The sequence below is a fragment of the Syngnathoides biaculeatus genome, chromosome 5, assembly GCF_019802595.1.
Source record: "Syngnathoides biaculeatus isolate LvHL_M chromosome 5, ASM1980259v1, whole genome shotgun sequence".
Classification (NCBI taxonomy): domain Eukaryota; kingdom Metazoa; phylum Chordata; class Actinopteri; order Syngnathiformes; family Syngnathidae; genus Syngnathoides; species Syngnathoides biaculeatus.
The window spans coordinates 20,439,896-20,454,319 of NC_084644.1; the positions used below are offsets into that span (position 1 = coordinate 20,439,896).

At 41.4% G+C, this 14,424-nt stretch overlaps 1 protein-coding gene across 9 annotated transcripts in view; it reads right to left on the bottom strand.

Moving 5' to 3' along the window:
• Positions 1-14,424, bottom strand: part of snap91a (synaptosome associated protein 91a) — a 65,036-nt gene that overhangs the window by 40,446 nt on the left and 10,166 nt on the right. The window contains exon 1 of one of the 9 annotated variants that reach the window (XM_061818672.1): positions 5,708-7,591. The exons of the other annotated variants lie outside the window; for them this stretch is intronic. The gene's annotated coding sequence lies outside the window, so the exon portion shown is untranslated. Of the gene's footprint in view, positions 1-5,707; positions 7,592-14,424 lie in introns of those variants that run through there. 9 annotated transcript variants of the gene reach the window in all.

Here is a 14,424-nt window from a genome sequence, read left to right on the forward strand (position 1 = left end):
CTAATGAAAGTCAATACTCGACCATGAGTTATTAGTGTTTTTACACTTATTTCTGATAATCAATGAATTCTGGTTTTGTGTTATGTCATGGGCTGCACATAGAGATTTTAAACATTGGATTCTTTGAGCTTTTACAGCATTTCAAAGACAGATAAAGTTAAGTGAAAGCTTATATGCAGCCACATTTGAAGTTAATTGAAAGCTTACGTGCACCCACATAACATCATACAAGTGGAACTACCCTGACACATTTGCTTTTGGCACTTTATATAGTAATGGTAAGAAACTTAACTTAAAAACAACTTATTTTTCCATTTATAATCTTTGATATCATATTGTTCATATTTAATGATATTTGGCACAAATAATGGCAAAATATAAATCCCACATTAGCTCATAACTTTAATCTCAAATACTCAATGACACTGTTTCTTTTGGTAATATACCTTTTGTAGAAGGCCTACTAACATATATTACAAACAGATATAATAGTTAATTAATAATAAATACACATCATGTATGGAGATGTTTCGCTGTCATTTGTCCAAATTATCATTTTCCAATAAACAATTTAATGATTTACACTTCTATGCATCACTGCAACGCGTTTCATTAAATTTTTTGTGCAAACTGAAATTAAAGGTTGCCAATCAAATACTGTATATCCCTTCAGTCAGGCCATGTGGACGGATTTTGGACAAATTTGTCCATATACCTTTGTATTTAAGGTAAACCCTGGGTGCTGCTATTGTACAAAAGCTTAGCTGTGCTTGGCATCAGCAGGCCCAAACTTGTACACTGCAAGAAAAAGCAGAGAAAACGACATATCTTAGCCAATATTACATTGAAGTGAACGGGATTTCTGCCATTCAGTGCATGGCGCATGAGCAAGAATTACGTCACATCGACATTTACTGACACTAACATAGGGAAAATGAATGATGCAAATGCTGGGAGATCGGCAGTTAGTACAGCAGCGGAGTAGTTTTTATTGTGATTGTAGCTTCGCTGGAAATGGGGAAAGGTTTGGCGCTTCCGCTTTAGTAGCTAGCTAGCCGCCTAGTCAATATGTCTGGTTCATTAAAACATCCATCCATCCATCCATCCATTTTCTGGATTGCTTATCCTCACAAAGGTTGTGGGCGTGCTGGAGCCAATCCCAGCTATCTTTGGGCAGGTCGCGCAAAGTATCAAAAAATGGTACTGAAAATTGTACATTTGTTTTAGGATGGCGTTTTATTAATGTTGGTGGCAACAGTATATGATGGCAACATAAGGGAGGATACCAACTTGTACAATGCAAGAAAAGTTAGTGGCCATTGTAAGTCAGCCAGGTTTCCAAAATATACAAAAATACACAATTATAACAGTCACTATACTCATCACTGTCACTTAAACTAAATACATAAATGAATCATCAATGAATTAAAAAATATTACATAACATTATATAACATTACAAGGTGCCATTGTAGATATAAATGTGACAAATTAATTTTTTTAACGTTATGCATTGGGTTTTTTTTTCATGGTATAGGAATTTTCGAGATTTTGAGGGCTCTTACACTCGCTCTCTCCCGTAGTTACAAAATCATCAATGCAATATTGTTTAATATAAGTATATATTCAATGATGACACAGCACCAGAGAAACTGGGAATCTTACTGTACTTCTACCAACAAATGTACAGAAATGCTATAGCACTATATTTAAATGCATTTTGTCATAATTCTAACCAGACCTCTACGGAGTTCTTCAAACATTGTGTTAAATTGGTCATTGATGAACCAAATTCCAAGAATGATGGACCCACACGACTGTTTGTAATCAAACAAATCCACCCTAACCGTTAGAAAAGTAGAGCCCCTGTATTTGTGTTTAGTTCAGATGCAACAAGAGAAAAACTGTGAGCTTGTAAATAAAGGAATAGTGTGGATGCTGCAGTACAACTGGAACTGGACATCTTCATCAAAAGAGAAGAATGGCAGACTTGAAATGTTTTCCTTGATGGAGGACATGTTTGAAAGACTTCTACAAACTGGTTTGGCAAATAACACTGACGATTGGTATGATGAACAGAATGTCTGTACAGTCACTTTGGCTCCTTCCCTGATACAATATGTGAAGCAAGCCATATGTTCTGTCCATCATGTATTCAGGGGCACATTAATCGATCACATTTACCCATCTACTTTGTTCAGACTTCTGTCTGCAGAAAAAAAAATACCTTTCGTGACTTGGGTTTCGTGTTTTTCGTGACTTGTACTTATATTCTCAGTGAAAAGAGAATAAGTATCTCATTATGGATAACTATTTGTACAAAAAATTCTGGTCTTGTATGGTTTTATTTCACACATTATACATTTATCAGAGAGAATAAAACTGTGCAAATACCAAAAATGAATGATCCAAAAATGAAATCCATCCATCCATTTTCTGAGCCGCTTATCCTCACAAGGATCGCGGGAGTCCCGGAGCCCATCCCAGCTATTATCGGGCAGGAGGCGGTGTACACCCTGAAATGGTTGCCAGCCAATTGCAGGGCACATGGAGACAGACAACAGTTGCACTTACAATCACAGCTATAGGCAACTTAGAGTATCAAATGAATGCTTTTTTTTTTTTTTGGGGGGGGGGAGTGCCTGGAGAAAACCCACGCAAGCACGGGAAGAACAAGCAAATTCCACACAGGTAAGGCCGGGATTTAAACCGCGGTCCAAAGAACTGTGATGCAAATGTTCTAACCAGTTGCTCCAACATGCCGCCAAAAATGAAATCATGACAAAAAAAAAATTCAAATCTTGTTCCACCATTAACGTGACCCACAGTAAAATCAGTCAAATTCAGTTGAAAGAAAAAGTCTTTTTAATCCTAGAGTAGTGATTTCCAACCTTTATAGACCCAAAGCACATATTTTACATGTGAAAAATCCTACGGCACACCAACAAAAGTAAATGTCACCAAAAATGGATTGATTAATTACTGCATGTACTTCCTGCCATCTAATAGAAGAGGATTTTTTTTGTTCTTTCTGTCATTGTGCCTCACTGGCATAAATAGATGAATAAAGATACATTATTTATTGGAATAAATGTTTTTTTAGCAATTAAATAAAATTGGATAACTTCCCACGGCACACCTGAAAAGCGCTCACAGCACACTAATGTACCCCGGCACAATGTTGGGGAATCACTGGCCTAGAGAACCCAAGACATCCAAATCATCTTTTAAATATGTGACCCCATAGGTTTTCTGGGGTTAAGGGAGTAAAAAAAAAAACAATAAACCCGTTGCATAAATATGCAGATCCAGGTGGAACCAAGCTAATACTGTGATGCACCATCTTTGGCTTTTATTACAGCACTCAGCGACCAACCCCATAGCTCAGTGGTAAGAGCTTTGGTTTGGTAAACCAGGGGTTGTGAGTTTGTTTCTCAACAGGGCCTCCACTTCCCAAGACAGGTTGCGTCAGGAAGGGCATCCGGTGTGAAAACTGTGCCAAACAAATATGAGCGTTCATCTGAGATGACACGCTGTGGTGACCCCTAACGGGAAAAGCCCAAAGAAAGTTTATTACAGCACTCAGCGTGGCACATCTAGAGGTGGCTATATTTCTCCACACTTCATTGCAAAAAGACTCAAAAATTGTCAGATTCCCAAGCCAACTCCTGTGCACATTTGTCTTTAGATCAGCTGGGACATTGCAAACCCTTTAAATTCTTCCAGTGAAGTAATTTGTTTTGGTGATTTGGATATGTGATTTACATCACTGTCAAGATGAAAATTTAAGTTTATCTCCATCTTCAGCTCTCTAGCAGAAGCCTGAAGGTTTTGTGGTAACAGTGATGGATATTTGGTGCTGTTCATAATAAGCCCCACATTGATTACGGCTTGAGTTGAGTGTTGCATTTTTGCTCCAAAAACATTTGAAATTATGGTCAAAAAGTTTTACATTGGTTTCTTGAGACTATAACTCATTTTACACATATGATTGGGAGATTTACACAAAGTGTATTTTTGCAAAATATCACTGGGCTATATGTTTTTTTCCCCTGAGATTAGGCAACTCCTTCAATGTTGCTGTTTTTCTTTAAGATGCCTCACTGACCTGTTTTTTTCTGTTTTCATCTATTTTGGGGGGACATTCACTTCTTTGTAATGACACTGCTGTGCAATACTTTGTCCATTTGACCGTTATGGTTTTCCATCAAATATTTCATACCTTGGAAATTGTTTTTGCACCAATCTCCTGACTAATACCTGTGAACAATGAGATCCCCGAGGTTGCTATGAAAGCACTCTGTGTACTCAGGATCTAACATACAATCTTTGGACTGGGTGATGACCACTCTACCCCAAACCCCCGGGGAAGTGACTGCAAAAATGTCAGAAAAAAGCCTACCCGAACATACAAGAACTTCATTTGAGGTTTATCAGAGACACTTTAAATGACACCACGTGTGTGCTGTCTTCCATTTAACATGAGTTTAAATGTGCTTTAGACATTGAGAGATTCAGCATACCAAGTACTTTTAGACAAATTTTTACCCCCAACTCTAAATTGTGAAGACTAAAGCCTAAAGACTCTAAATTGTGAATGTGAGTGCAAATGGCTGTTTGTTTATTTGTGCCCTGCGATTCAGGGTATACCCCACCTTTCCCTCAAAGATAGCTGGGAGAGGCTCCAATACGCCTGTAACCCTACTGTATACAAACGGTACAGAAGATGAATGACTGAGCTTGGAGAATGCCTGTAGATTTCACATGGTACAAGCTTATTGCTAAATATTTATAAAAGGATTTTGTCATCCTAGTGGAGAAGGGGTTCCCAGAGTAGCAGACGAGACAAAAGGGTTGGCGAGATATGTTGGAATATAATCAACTTAAACTGCTTTACTCAAATTTGAACGTGTTTTTATCCAGATTTTTCACGAGTGATATCACATTAAAAAGGTTCTCCAAAAGGTCAATTTTTTACAACGCAATAACTACATTATTTCATAACCCATTTCATCCATCCATCCATTTTCTTAGCCGCTTATCCTCACAAAGGTCACAGGGAGTGCTGGAGCCTATCCCAGCTGTCAACGGACAGGAGGCAGGGTAGACCCTGAACTGGTTGCCAGCCAATCACAGGGCACATTGAGACAAACAGCCACACTCACAATCACACCTAGTGGCAATTTAGAGTGTCCAATAAATGTTGAGGAAACCGGAGTGCCAGGAGAAAACCCACGCAGGCACGGGGATTACATGCGAACTCCACATGGGCAGGTCCGGGATTGAACCTAGGACAGGGGTGTCCAAACTTTTTGCAAAGAGGGCCAGATTTGGTAAGGTGAAAATGTGTGGGGGCCGACTATTTAGCCTGACATTCTTTGAACCATTAACATTAAATACAAATTAACTTTTTGGGATTTTTTTTTTTATTTAATTACAAATGGCATACTTTTACTTTTACATTTTTTTTTACATTTAGGTTTTTACCGAAATCACGAACCACAAAAAATTAAGAAAACTATAAAGGATATCTAAGTTAATGTGAAACATTACATATTATTCACTATTATATGCTCACTGTAGGAAAAGTGCTGAAAACAAAACAATGATCACTGCATATTTAAACTGTGATTTTGACCATCACAAAAAAATTAATTAACTGAGATTTAAGAATTTATTCAACTCAGAGGACTTAACAAAGGTCTTGCCTGCACTAATGTGAAGGGTGATACTGGGATCTTGACTGCAGTATGTAGTCCATGTCTGGCTCAAGAGCAGTGGTTTTGATGCGCAAGACGTCACGCAGGTGAGAGTCACTCAGTCTCGTCCTCATGCGGCTCTTGTTAATGTTCATAACGGAGAATGTCTTCTCGCACATGTATGTGGAGCCAAACAAGCTCAGCATTTTCTTAGCAAATGTCCGAATTGCTTGGAACCTGCCTTCATCCAGCTGGCGGTAGAAGTTGACAAGAGGGAGCTGTTGGTGCCGACTGCGATGCTCGGCGTCACACTGCAGCTCAATGAGCTCCAGTTGCAGGTGGTCTGGAGAGTCATCAGGGTCCACGGAGAAAGGAGAGGAAAAAAGCGTGATCTCCTTTTCAATAGCTGCAAAGTCCCGAAAGCGCTGCTGAAACTCCTCAACCAGAGATGAGATGTCTGCTGCATACTTTGTCATTTGCGCACTGATATTGATCTGTGGGAAACTGGTCACAATTTCCTGCAGCGACGGGAAATGTGCGGTATTGGGCTGCGCCTGTGACAGGTGTCTTTGGAAAAGTAGTAGCTTGGTCCGAAAGGCTTTGATGTGTGAATACAGTTGGCTTACCACTGCATTTTGCCCTTGAAGGCTTGTGTTCAGCGCATTCAGATGTCGCGTTATGTCAACTAAAAATCCCAAATCAGCCAGCCAAACAGGATCATTTAATTGTGGCATGGGTTGTCCCTTTTTAGTCAAGAATTGTCCAATTTCCTCCCTGAGAGAGAAGAAGCGCTGCAGCGCAGACCCCCGACTGAGCCACCTTACGTCTGTACGTGTGATACAAAACATCTCCGTATTCAGCCTGGATGTCGAGAAGAAACTGTTGAAACTGGCGGTGGCACAGCGCTTTGGAGCGAATATAATTAATAGTCTTTATCACCGGTTTCATAACATTATCATATTTCATATATTTGGCACAGAGAACTTCTTGATGAATAATACAGTGGAGTTTAATAGCGCTGCCTCCTTCTTCTCGCTGACTTTGTTACAGACAAGGCTTGATAATCCACTCCGCTCGCCAGCCATGGCAGGTGCGCCGTCCGTAATAATCCCGGTGACTTTATTCCACTGTAGTTTCATGTCATCTACGGTGGAACAAACAGAAACAAATAAATCCGTTCCTCTTGTTTGGCCCTTCAGACTCTGGAGGTCCAGAAGCTCTTCACTCACGTTCATGTCATTGTCCACTCCTCTTAAAAAGATCAGTAACTGAGCGGTGTCGGACGCATCCGTGCTTTCATCGCACGCTAACGAGAAAAAGTCAAACTCAGTTCCTTTTGCCTCTAACTGTCTCTTAATATCTAATGAAACGTCTTCAATTCTCCGTACCACAGTATTACGAGCCAGGCAAATATTGGCAAACTCTTGCTTCTTCGCGGGACAAATTTTCTCAACCATTTTCATTACACAGTCTTTAATAAATTCACCCTCAGTGAAAGGTTTGCAGTGCTTTGCAATCAGTGTTGCCACTTCGTAGCTTGCCTTTGTGGCATTTTCATTTGACTCACGGACTCTTGTGAAAAAGCTTTGCTGTGCCGTTAAAACAGCTTCCAGTTGCTTCACTTTTGCCACCGCGTTTGTTCCCAGTTAGCTTGTCGTAGCTAGCATGTTTCGTCTGGTAGTGCCTCTTGATGTTGAATTCCTTGAAAACAGCCACAGTCTCTTGGCAAATTAGGCAGACACAGTTGTTTCGTATTTCAGTGAAAAAATACTCAAATTTCCACTTGTCCTGGAAGCGGCGGCCCTCGCGGTCAACTTTCCTTTTTTTGTTTACAGACGCCATGTTAGAAATGGGCTGGGCTGAAACGATCACGCAAGGTCAAGGGTCACGGCGGCCAGAGTGCGGCCACAGGGCTACTGCCATCTTCTGGTGAAATGAAAAATATGAAAAATAGCTTTTTGTACGCATGTATTTTATACTGTGGTCAACAGTGCTGGCGGGCCGCATATTATTGATTTCATGATAGAGGCCGCGGGCCGGTAAAAATTTGTCCATGGGCCGCAATTGGCCCGGGGGCCGGACTTTGGACATGTCTGACCTAGGACCTCAGAACTGTGAGGCCAACGCTTTCCAGATGGACCACCGTGCCGCCACTAACCCATTACATGATTTTCAAAATTCATGGTGGATTGCATTCAATTTGAGGTGGCCAATCCAACCAAACTTGAAATTTTGACGGACTGTTGTTTGAAGTTAGACTCTGTTTTATTCACTGCCCCAACAAAAGGTCTTGTCAAACTGTACTGTACCACAATGTTGGAGCATAGTGTCCAATGCCAGTTTGGCTCAGCATGTAATATGGCGAGCAGCCTTCAACCTTTTTATAACCTATTTAACGAGACCACTTTACTTTGTTAGTAGTGCAGCAAAGTAGTTGTTGAACACGACTCTCTATTATACCAGTGTTTTGAATGGACTAAATACTATGCGGCTTGAGAAAGGAAACCAATTTAAGAAAGACGGTATAGCCATTCATCACTTCACAGCTGATAAAAGGTCCTGCTGTTGTTTGTGCTTCACCATCAACAACACGTTAAGACACTGGGAAGCGCATCATAGATGAATGACCCCAATGTAGCAATTTCTGAAAGTCACTTAATCCCCAGAACAAGTGAAAAATAACCTCATATTTTCACACTGATTTATATGTTGCACAAGTATTTGCAGTAGCAACAAATATGTGGTTCACTTCGTCACAGGTTCTAACTCCCACAACGACAAACTAAATATGGACAAGGCAGCTATGAGTCATACAGACACATACAGGCCTAAAAAAAAGTGATTAAGACACAAACACTAATGGTGCAAATTTGAATATGATAGAATCTTTATATGGGTGCAAATAGAGCAGAATAAAACCTTTTAAGATGTTGTAAGGATTCTGAATATGTTTATAGCAGGGGGGGTGGGGTTTGGGTGATACAAGTCATGTTGCATGAGTGATGCTTTGGTGAGTTACACATGAATGGACCGTGAAAGCACACCATTTATTTATAGCTCCTCTCACCCCGAAGCAACACACGGAAAAAAACAACAACCCAGAATGCACTGTGCCCTAGTGCCAATGTGGCCAGCGACACAGTGGAGATTAGAAATGGCATTTTGGGAAAAAATGGGATTCTGTATGAAGTAGATGCAGATAACAACTGTTTCTGAAAAATAATCAAAATAACCCATCTGTCCATTATCTGAGCTGCTTATCCTCACAAGGGTCATAGGAGTGCTGGAACCTATCCCAGCCATCTTTGTGCAGGAGGTGGGCTACACACTGAACTGGTTGCCCGCCAACCACAGGGTAGCCATACAAACAAGCAACAATTTGCACTCACATTCCCACCTATGGGCAATTTAGAGTCTCCAATAAATGCATGTTTTTCGGAATGTGGGAGGAAACCAGAGTGCCTGGAGAAAACCCACATAGACACAGGGATAACATGCAAACTCCACACAGGTAAGGTCAGGATTTGAGTCCTGCTTCTCAGAACTGTAAGGCCACTGCTCTCCAATTGTGGCACCATGCCGCCTAATAAAAATCATCCATCCATCCATTTTCTGAGCCACTTATCCTTATGAGGGTCGAGGAAGTGCTGGAGCCTATTCCAGGTGTCACCGGGCAGGAGGCAGGGTAGACCCTGAACTGGTTGCCATCGCAGGGCACATGGAGACAGACAATAGTCGCACTCACAATCACACCTACAGGCAATTTAGAGTCTCCAATGAATGCATGTTTTTGGAATGTGTGAGGAAAGCGGAGTGCCTGGAGAAAACCCACACAGGCACGGGAGAACATGCAAACTCCACATAGGTGGAATTTAAACCTCAGTCCTCAGAACTGTGACGCCAAGACTTTACAGCGGCCCCATCGTGCCGCCCAATAAAAATCAGTTAATTTAAAAAAACAAAACAGGGACGACTCAGGATCACATCACAGCCATTTCCGACTCAACCTAACAGAAAATGGATTGAATGAACAAGAAACAACATTGTAGTGTTTTTTAAACTGATGGAAAGGTCAACACCTACTCTATGAGTGGGAACTGAACCCAGACTGCAAGTCAGGTGAGTGAACCATCACATTGTCAGTGTCTACCGTTACAACTGTTGCTATTAAAAATATATATACTTGAAATAATGATGCATAGTGAAAAGTATGATAACATTTTCATTTATTAATTGACTGGAGTGTAAAAATTCTCATTTTTGATCATTGAAATTGAGTCACTCTTAACCTGTATATGACCATTCAATATTGCTCACCTACAGTACATCTCATTCAGGGGGGGGAAATGATAACAATAATGTAGTGTGAGTAATTTTTCCAATCAGACAAGTAAGTTTAGAGCTATTGTAAAATAGGCTGATGAAAACACAGCAAGAGGAAGGAAGAAGACATAACAAGAAGAGATAATGGTTGCTCTGTATATCAGATGGGAGACGGTGCTCTCAGCTCAATAATCTGGAGACACACTGTTGGAAGGAAAGTGACCACCCACGCCATATTCAGCAGTACAAAGAAAATGTTGGATGCTCACTGGAGCGCACATGGACCAACCTCTCCTCACATTCCTTTGGTCACTGTAATGATGGAGTGGAAGAGAAGGTATAAAAATAAAACATATATGAAAATAAATTTCCCAAAAAAGCTGATGGAGTGTGATTTTAATAGAATTGAGCCATAGAAAAGAGACAAAATGTCACATCATTATGGTTCTTCAGATGCAGAGAGATACTCACTCACCAACATGTAATCATTGAAACATGTTATTTTATTTCATCCATTACACAAATTTAATCCCTCAACAGAGGAATTCAAACAAAAGATCGACTAAAGGCCATGACTGTTCAACCAGCTTTGTCTCATGTTGGACTTTGGCTGCATTGTGAAAGATGGGCCAGCAGTTATAACAAAAAGACAAAATTTAAACTAAGCTTTGTCTCATTTTTTCCAATTGATGTGGTTTAAACAAACCACACAGCTGCTGCTACTATGAAAACCATTAGTGACCCTCAAGTGTCATCATGTTAGTCCAAGGGGAAAAAAAGAAAGTTACTCCCCTCACCTCAAAAAAATGCTTAACCATCCATCCATACATTTTCTATATCGGATGACCTCAATAGGCTCGATGATATCCTTCCAACTTGACAACACTGAATGTGGTCATTGTTTTCAGCCATGGTGTTCGTGCAATCAGCATAATTCAGTGAAGACGTGCTTGACTTGTGGAAGCCGTCTAAATATTGATTCATAAAGACATTATCCTGAGCAATAAATGCATTTTCCATCCATCCATCCATCCATCATCCATCCATCCATCCATTTTTTCCTCAGGAGGTTTGCGTGAGTGCTGAAGGCTATCCCAGCTATCATCGGGCAGGGGGCAGGGTACACCCTGAACTGGTTGCCAGCCAATCGCAGGGCACACAGAGACAGACAACAACTCACAACCACACCTAGGGGCAATTTAAAGTGTTCAATTAATGTTGCATGTTTTGGGGATGTGGGAGAAAACCGGAGTGCCCGGAGAAAAACCACGCAGGCACAGGGAGAACATGAAAACTCCACACAGGCGGTCCAGTGGTTGAACCTTGGACCTCAGAACTGCGAGGCCAACGTGCTGCAAATACATTTTTTTTCTAAAATATATTACAGGTAAATCTATCAACACGACTAACAATTACTGGATATTTCCATAATTTTTTATTGGTTGATTGTTTTTTTTTTCCTTATATTGATGATTGATGTTTACCTATCCACCAGTTGCCTTTCATGGCTTTGTAAGAGGATAATAGAGTTAATATGCAAGTAAATTGAGACATGATTGTCATTTCTGTATGCATATGAATTCATACACTTTGTTGGTGGTGTGCAATCACACCACAATTTTGAAAGCCTCACTAAATTGGAAGTGATCCCAAGCATAGGAGTCATATAAATGGAGGTTCATACCCTGAATTTTTAACAATCATAATGTAACTTTCAAGTCACATATTTTGTCTGCTATTCAATATAAACACAGAATGCAGCCCTATGGGGGCACAAACCAGTGCAATCTGTAGGCTGGTCCCAAGCCCGGATGAATGCAGAGGGTTGCGTCAGGAAGGTCATCCGGCGTAAAAACTGTGCCAAACAAATATGAGCGTTCATCTAAAGAATCCCATACCGGATCAGTCGTGGCCCGGGTTAACAACGCCCGCCCCCGTCACTGTTACCTGCAGGGCATGGGTGGAAATTCAGCTACTGTGGGTCAAAGACAAAGAAGAGGAGGAAACCGGATCCGTCGTCAGAAGAAAAAGAGGAATGCACAGAGCCTACAACTGGGTGTCGGGACTTTGAACGTTGGGACTATGACAGGAAAAGCTTAGGAGTTGGTTGACATGATGATTAGGAGAAAGGTTGATATATTGTGCATCCAAGAGATCAGGTGGAAAGGTAGTAAGGCTAGAAGTTTAGGAGCAGGGTTTAAATTATTTTATCATGGAGTAGATGGGAAGAGAAATGGAGTAGCGGTTATGTTAAAGGAAGAGCTGGCTAAGAATGTCTTGGAGGTGAAAAGAGTATCAAATGGAGTGATGAGACTAAAATTTGAAATTGTGTAATGCATAATGTGGTAAGCGGCGATGCCCCACTGGTAGGATGTGACCTAGAGTAAAAGAGAAATTCTGCAAAGAACGTGATGAAGTAGTTATGAGCATCCCAGACAGAGAGAGAGTTGTGATTGGTGCAGATAGTAATGGACATATTGGTAAAGGAAACAGGGGCGATGAAGAAGTGATGGGTAAGTACGGCATCCAAGAAAGGAACTTTGAGGGACAGATGGTGGTGGACTTGGCAAAAAGGATGGAGATGGCTGTAGTGAACACTTATTTCCAGAAGAGGGAGGAACATATAGTGACCTACAAGAGCGGAGGTAGAAGTACACAGGTGGATTATATTTTGTGCAGACGATGTAATCTGAAGGAGGTTACTGACTGTAAAGTAGTGGTAGGGGAGAGTGTCGCTCGACAGCATGGGATGGTGGTGTGTAGGATGACTCTGGTGGTGGGTAGGAAGATTAAGAAGACAAAGGTAAAGCAGAGAACCATGTGGTGGAAGTTGAGAAAGGAAGAATGTTCTGCGGCCTTTCAGAATAAGGTGAGACAGGCTCTCGATGGAAGCTCCTGGAAGACTGGACAACGACAGTCTTCGTTATTAGAGAGACAGGCAGGAGAGTACTTGGTGTGTCTTCTGGTAGGAAAGGGGAGAAGGAGACTTAATGGTGGAACCCCAAAATACAGGAAGTCATACAAGGAAAGATATTAGCGAAGAAGAAGTGGGACACTGAGAAGACTGAGGAGACGCAAAAGGAGTACATTGAAATGTAGGCCAAAGGTGGTTTGGCAAAGGCTAAACAAGAGGCATGTGATGACATGTACACCAGGTTGGACACGAAATAAGGAAAAAAGGATCTCTACAGGTTGGCCAGACAGAGGGACAGAGATAGGAAGGATGTGCAGCAGGTAAGGGTGATTAAGGACAGAGATGGAAATGTGTTGGTGCCAGTAGTGTGCTAAATAGATGGACAGAATACTTCGAGAAGTTGATGGATGAAGAAAATGAGAGAGAAGGAATAGTAGAAGAGGCACGTGTGAAGGACCAAGAAGTGGCAATGATTAGTAAGGGGGAAGTTAGAAAGGCACTACAAAGGATGAAAAATTAAAAGGCAGTTGGTCCTGATGACATACCGGTGGAGGTATGGAAGCAATTTGGAGAGATGGCTGTGGAGTTTTTGACCAACTTAGTCAACAGAATATTAGCGGGCGAAAAGATGCCTGAAGAATGGAGGAAAAGTGTTCCAGTTCGCATTTTTAAGAACAAAGGCGATGTTCAGAGCTGTGGGAATTATAGAGGAATAAAGTTGATGAGCTACACAATGAAGTTATGGGAAAGAGTAGTGGAGGCTAGACTCAGGACAGGAGTAAGTATCTCCGAGCAACAGTGTGGTTTCATGCCGAGAAAGAGTATCACAGATGCGTTATTTGCCTTGAGGATGCGAGTGGAAAAGTACAGAGAAGGTCAGAAGGAGCTACATTGTGTCTTTGTGGATCTAGAAAAAGCCTATGACAGAGTACCAAGAGAGGAACTGTGGTACTGCATGCGTAAGTCTGGTGTGGCAGAGAAATATGTTAGAATAGTAGAGGACATGTATGAGGGCAGCAGAACAATGGTGAGGTGTGTTGTTGGTGTGTCAGAAGAATTTAAGTTGGAGGTGGGACTGCATACTTCCTGTTTGCAGTAGTAATGGATGGGCTGACAGACGAGGTTAGACTGGAATCCCCTTGGACCATGATGCTTGCAGATAATATTGTGATATGGGGTGAAAGCATGGAGAAGGTGGAGGAACAATTAGAAAGATGGAGACATGCACTGGAAAGGAGAGGAATGAAGATTAGCCGAAGTAAAACAGAATATATGTGCGTGAATGAGAGGGGCGTAGGAGGGAAGAGTGAAGCTACAGGGAGAAGAGACAGCACGGGTGGACAACTTCAAATATTTAGGGTCAACAATCCAGAGCAATGGTGAGTGTGGTAAGGAAGTGACGAAACGGGTCCAAGCAGGTTGAAACAGCTGGTGGAAGGTGTCTGGTGTGTTATGTGACAGAAGAGTCTCTGCTATGATGAAGGGCAAA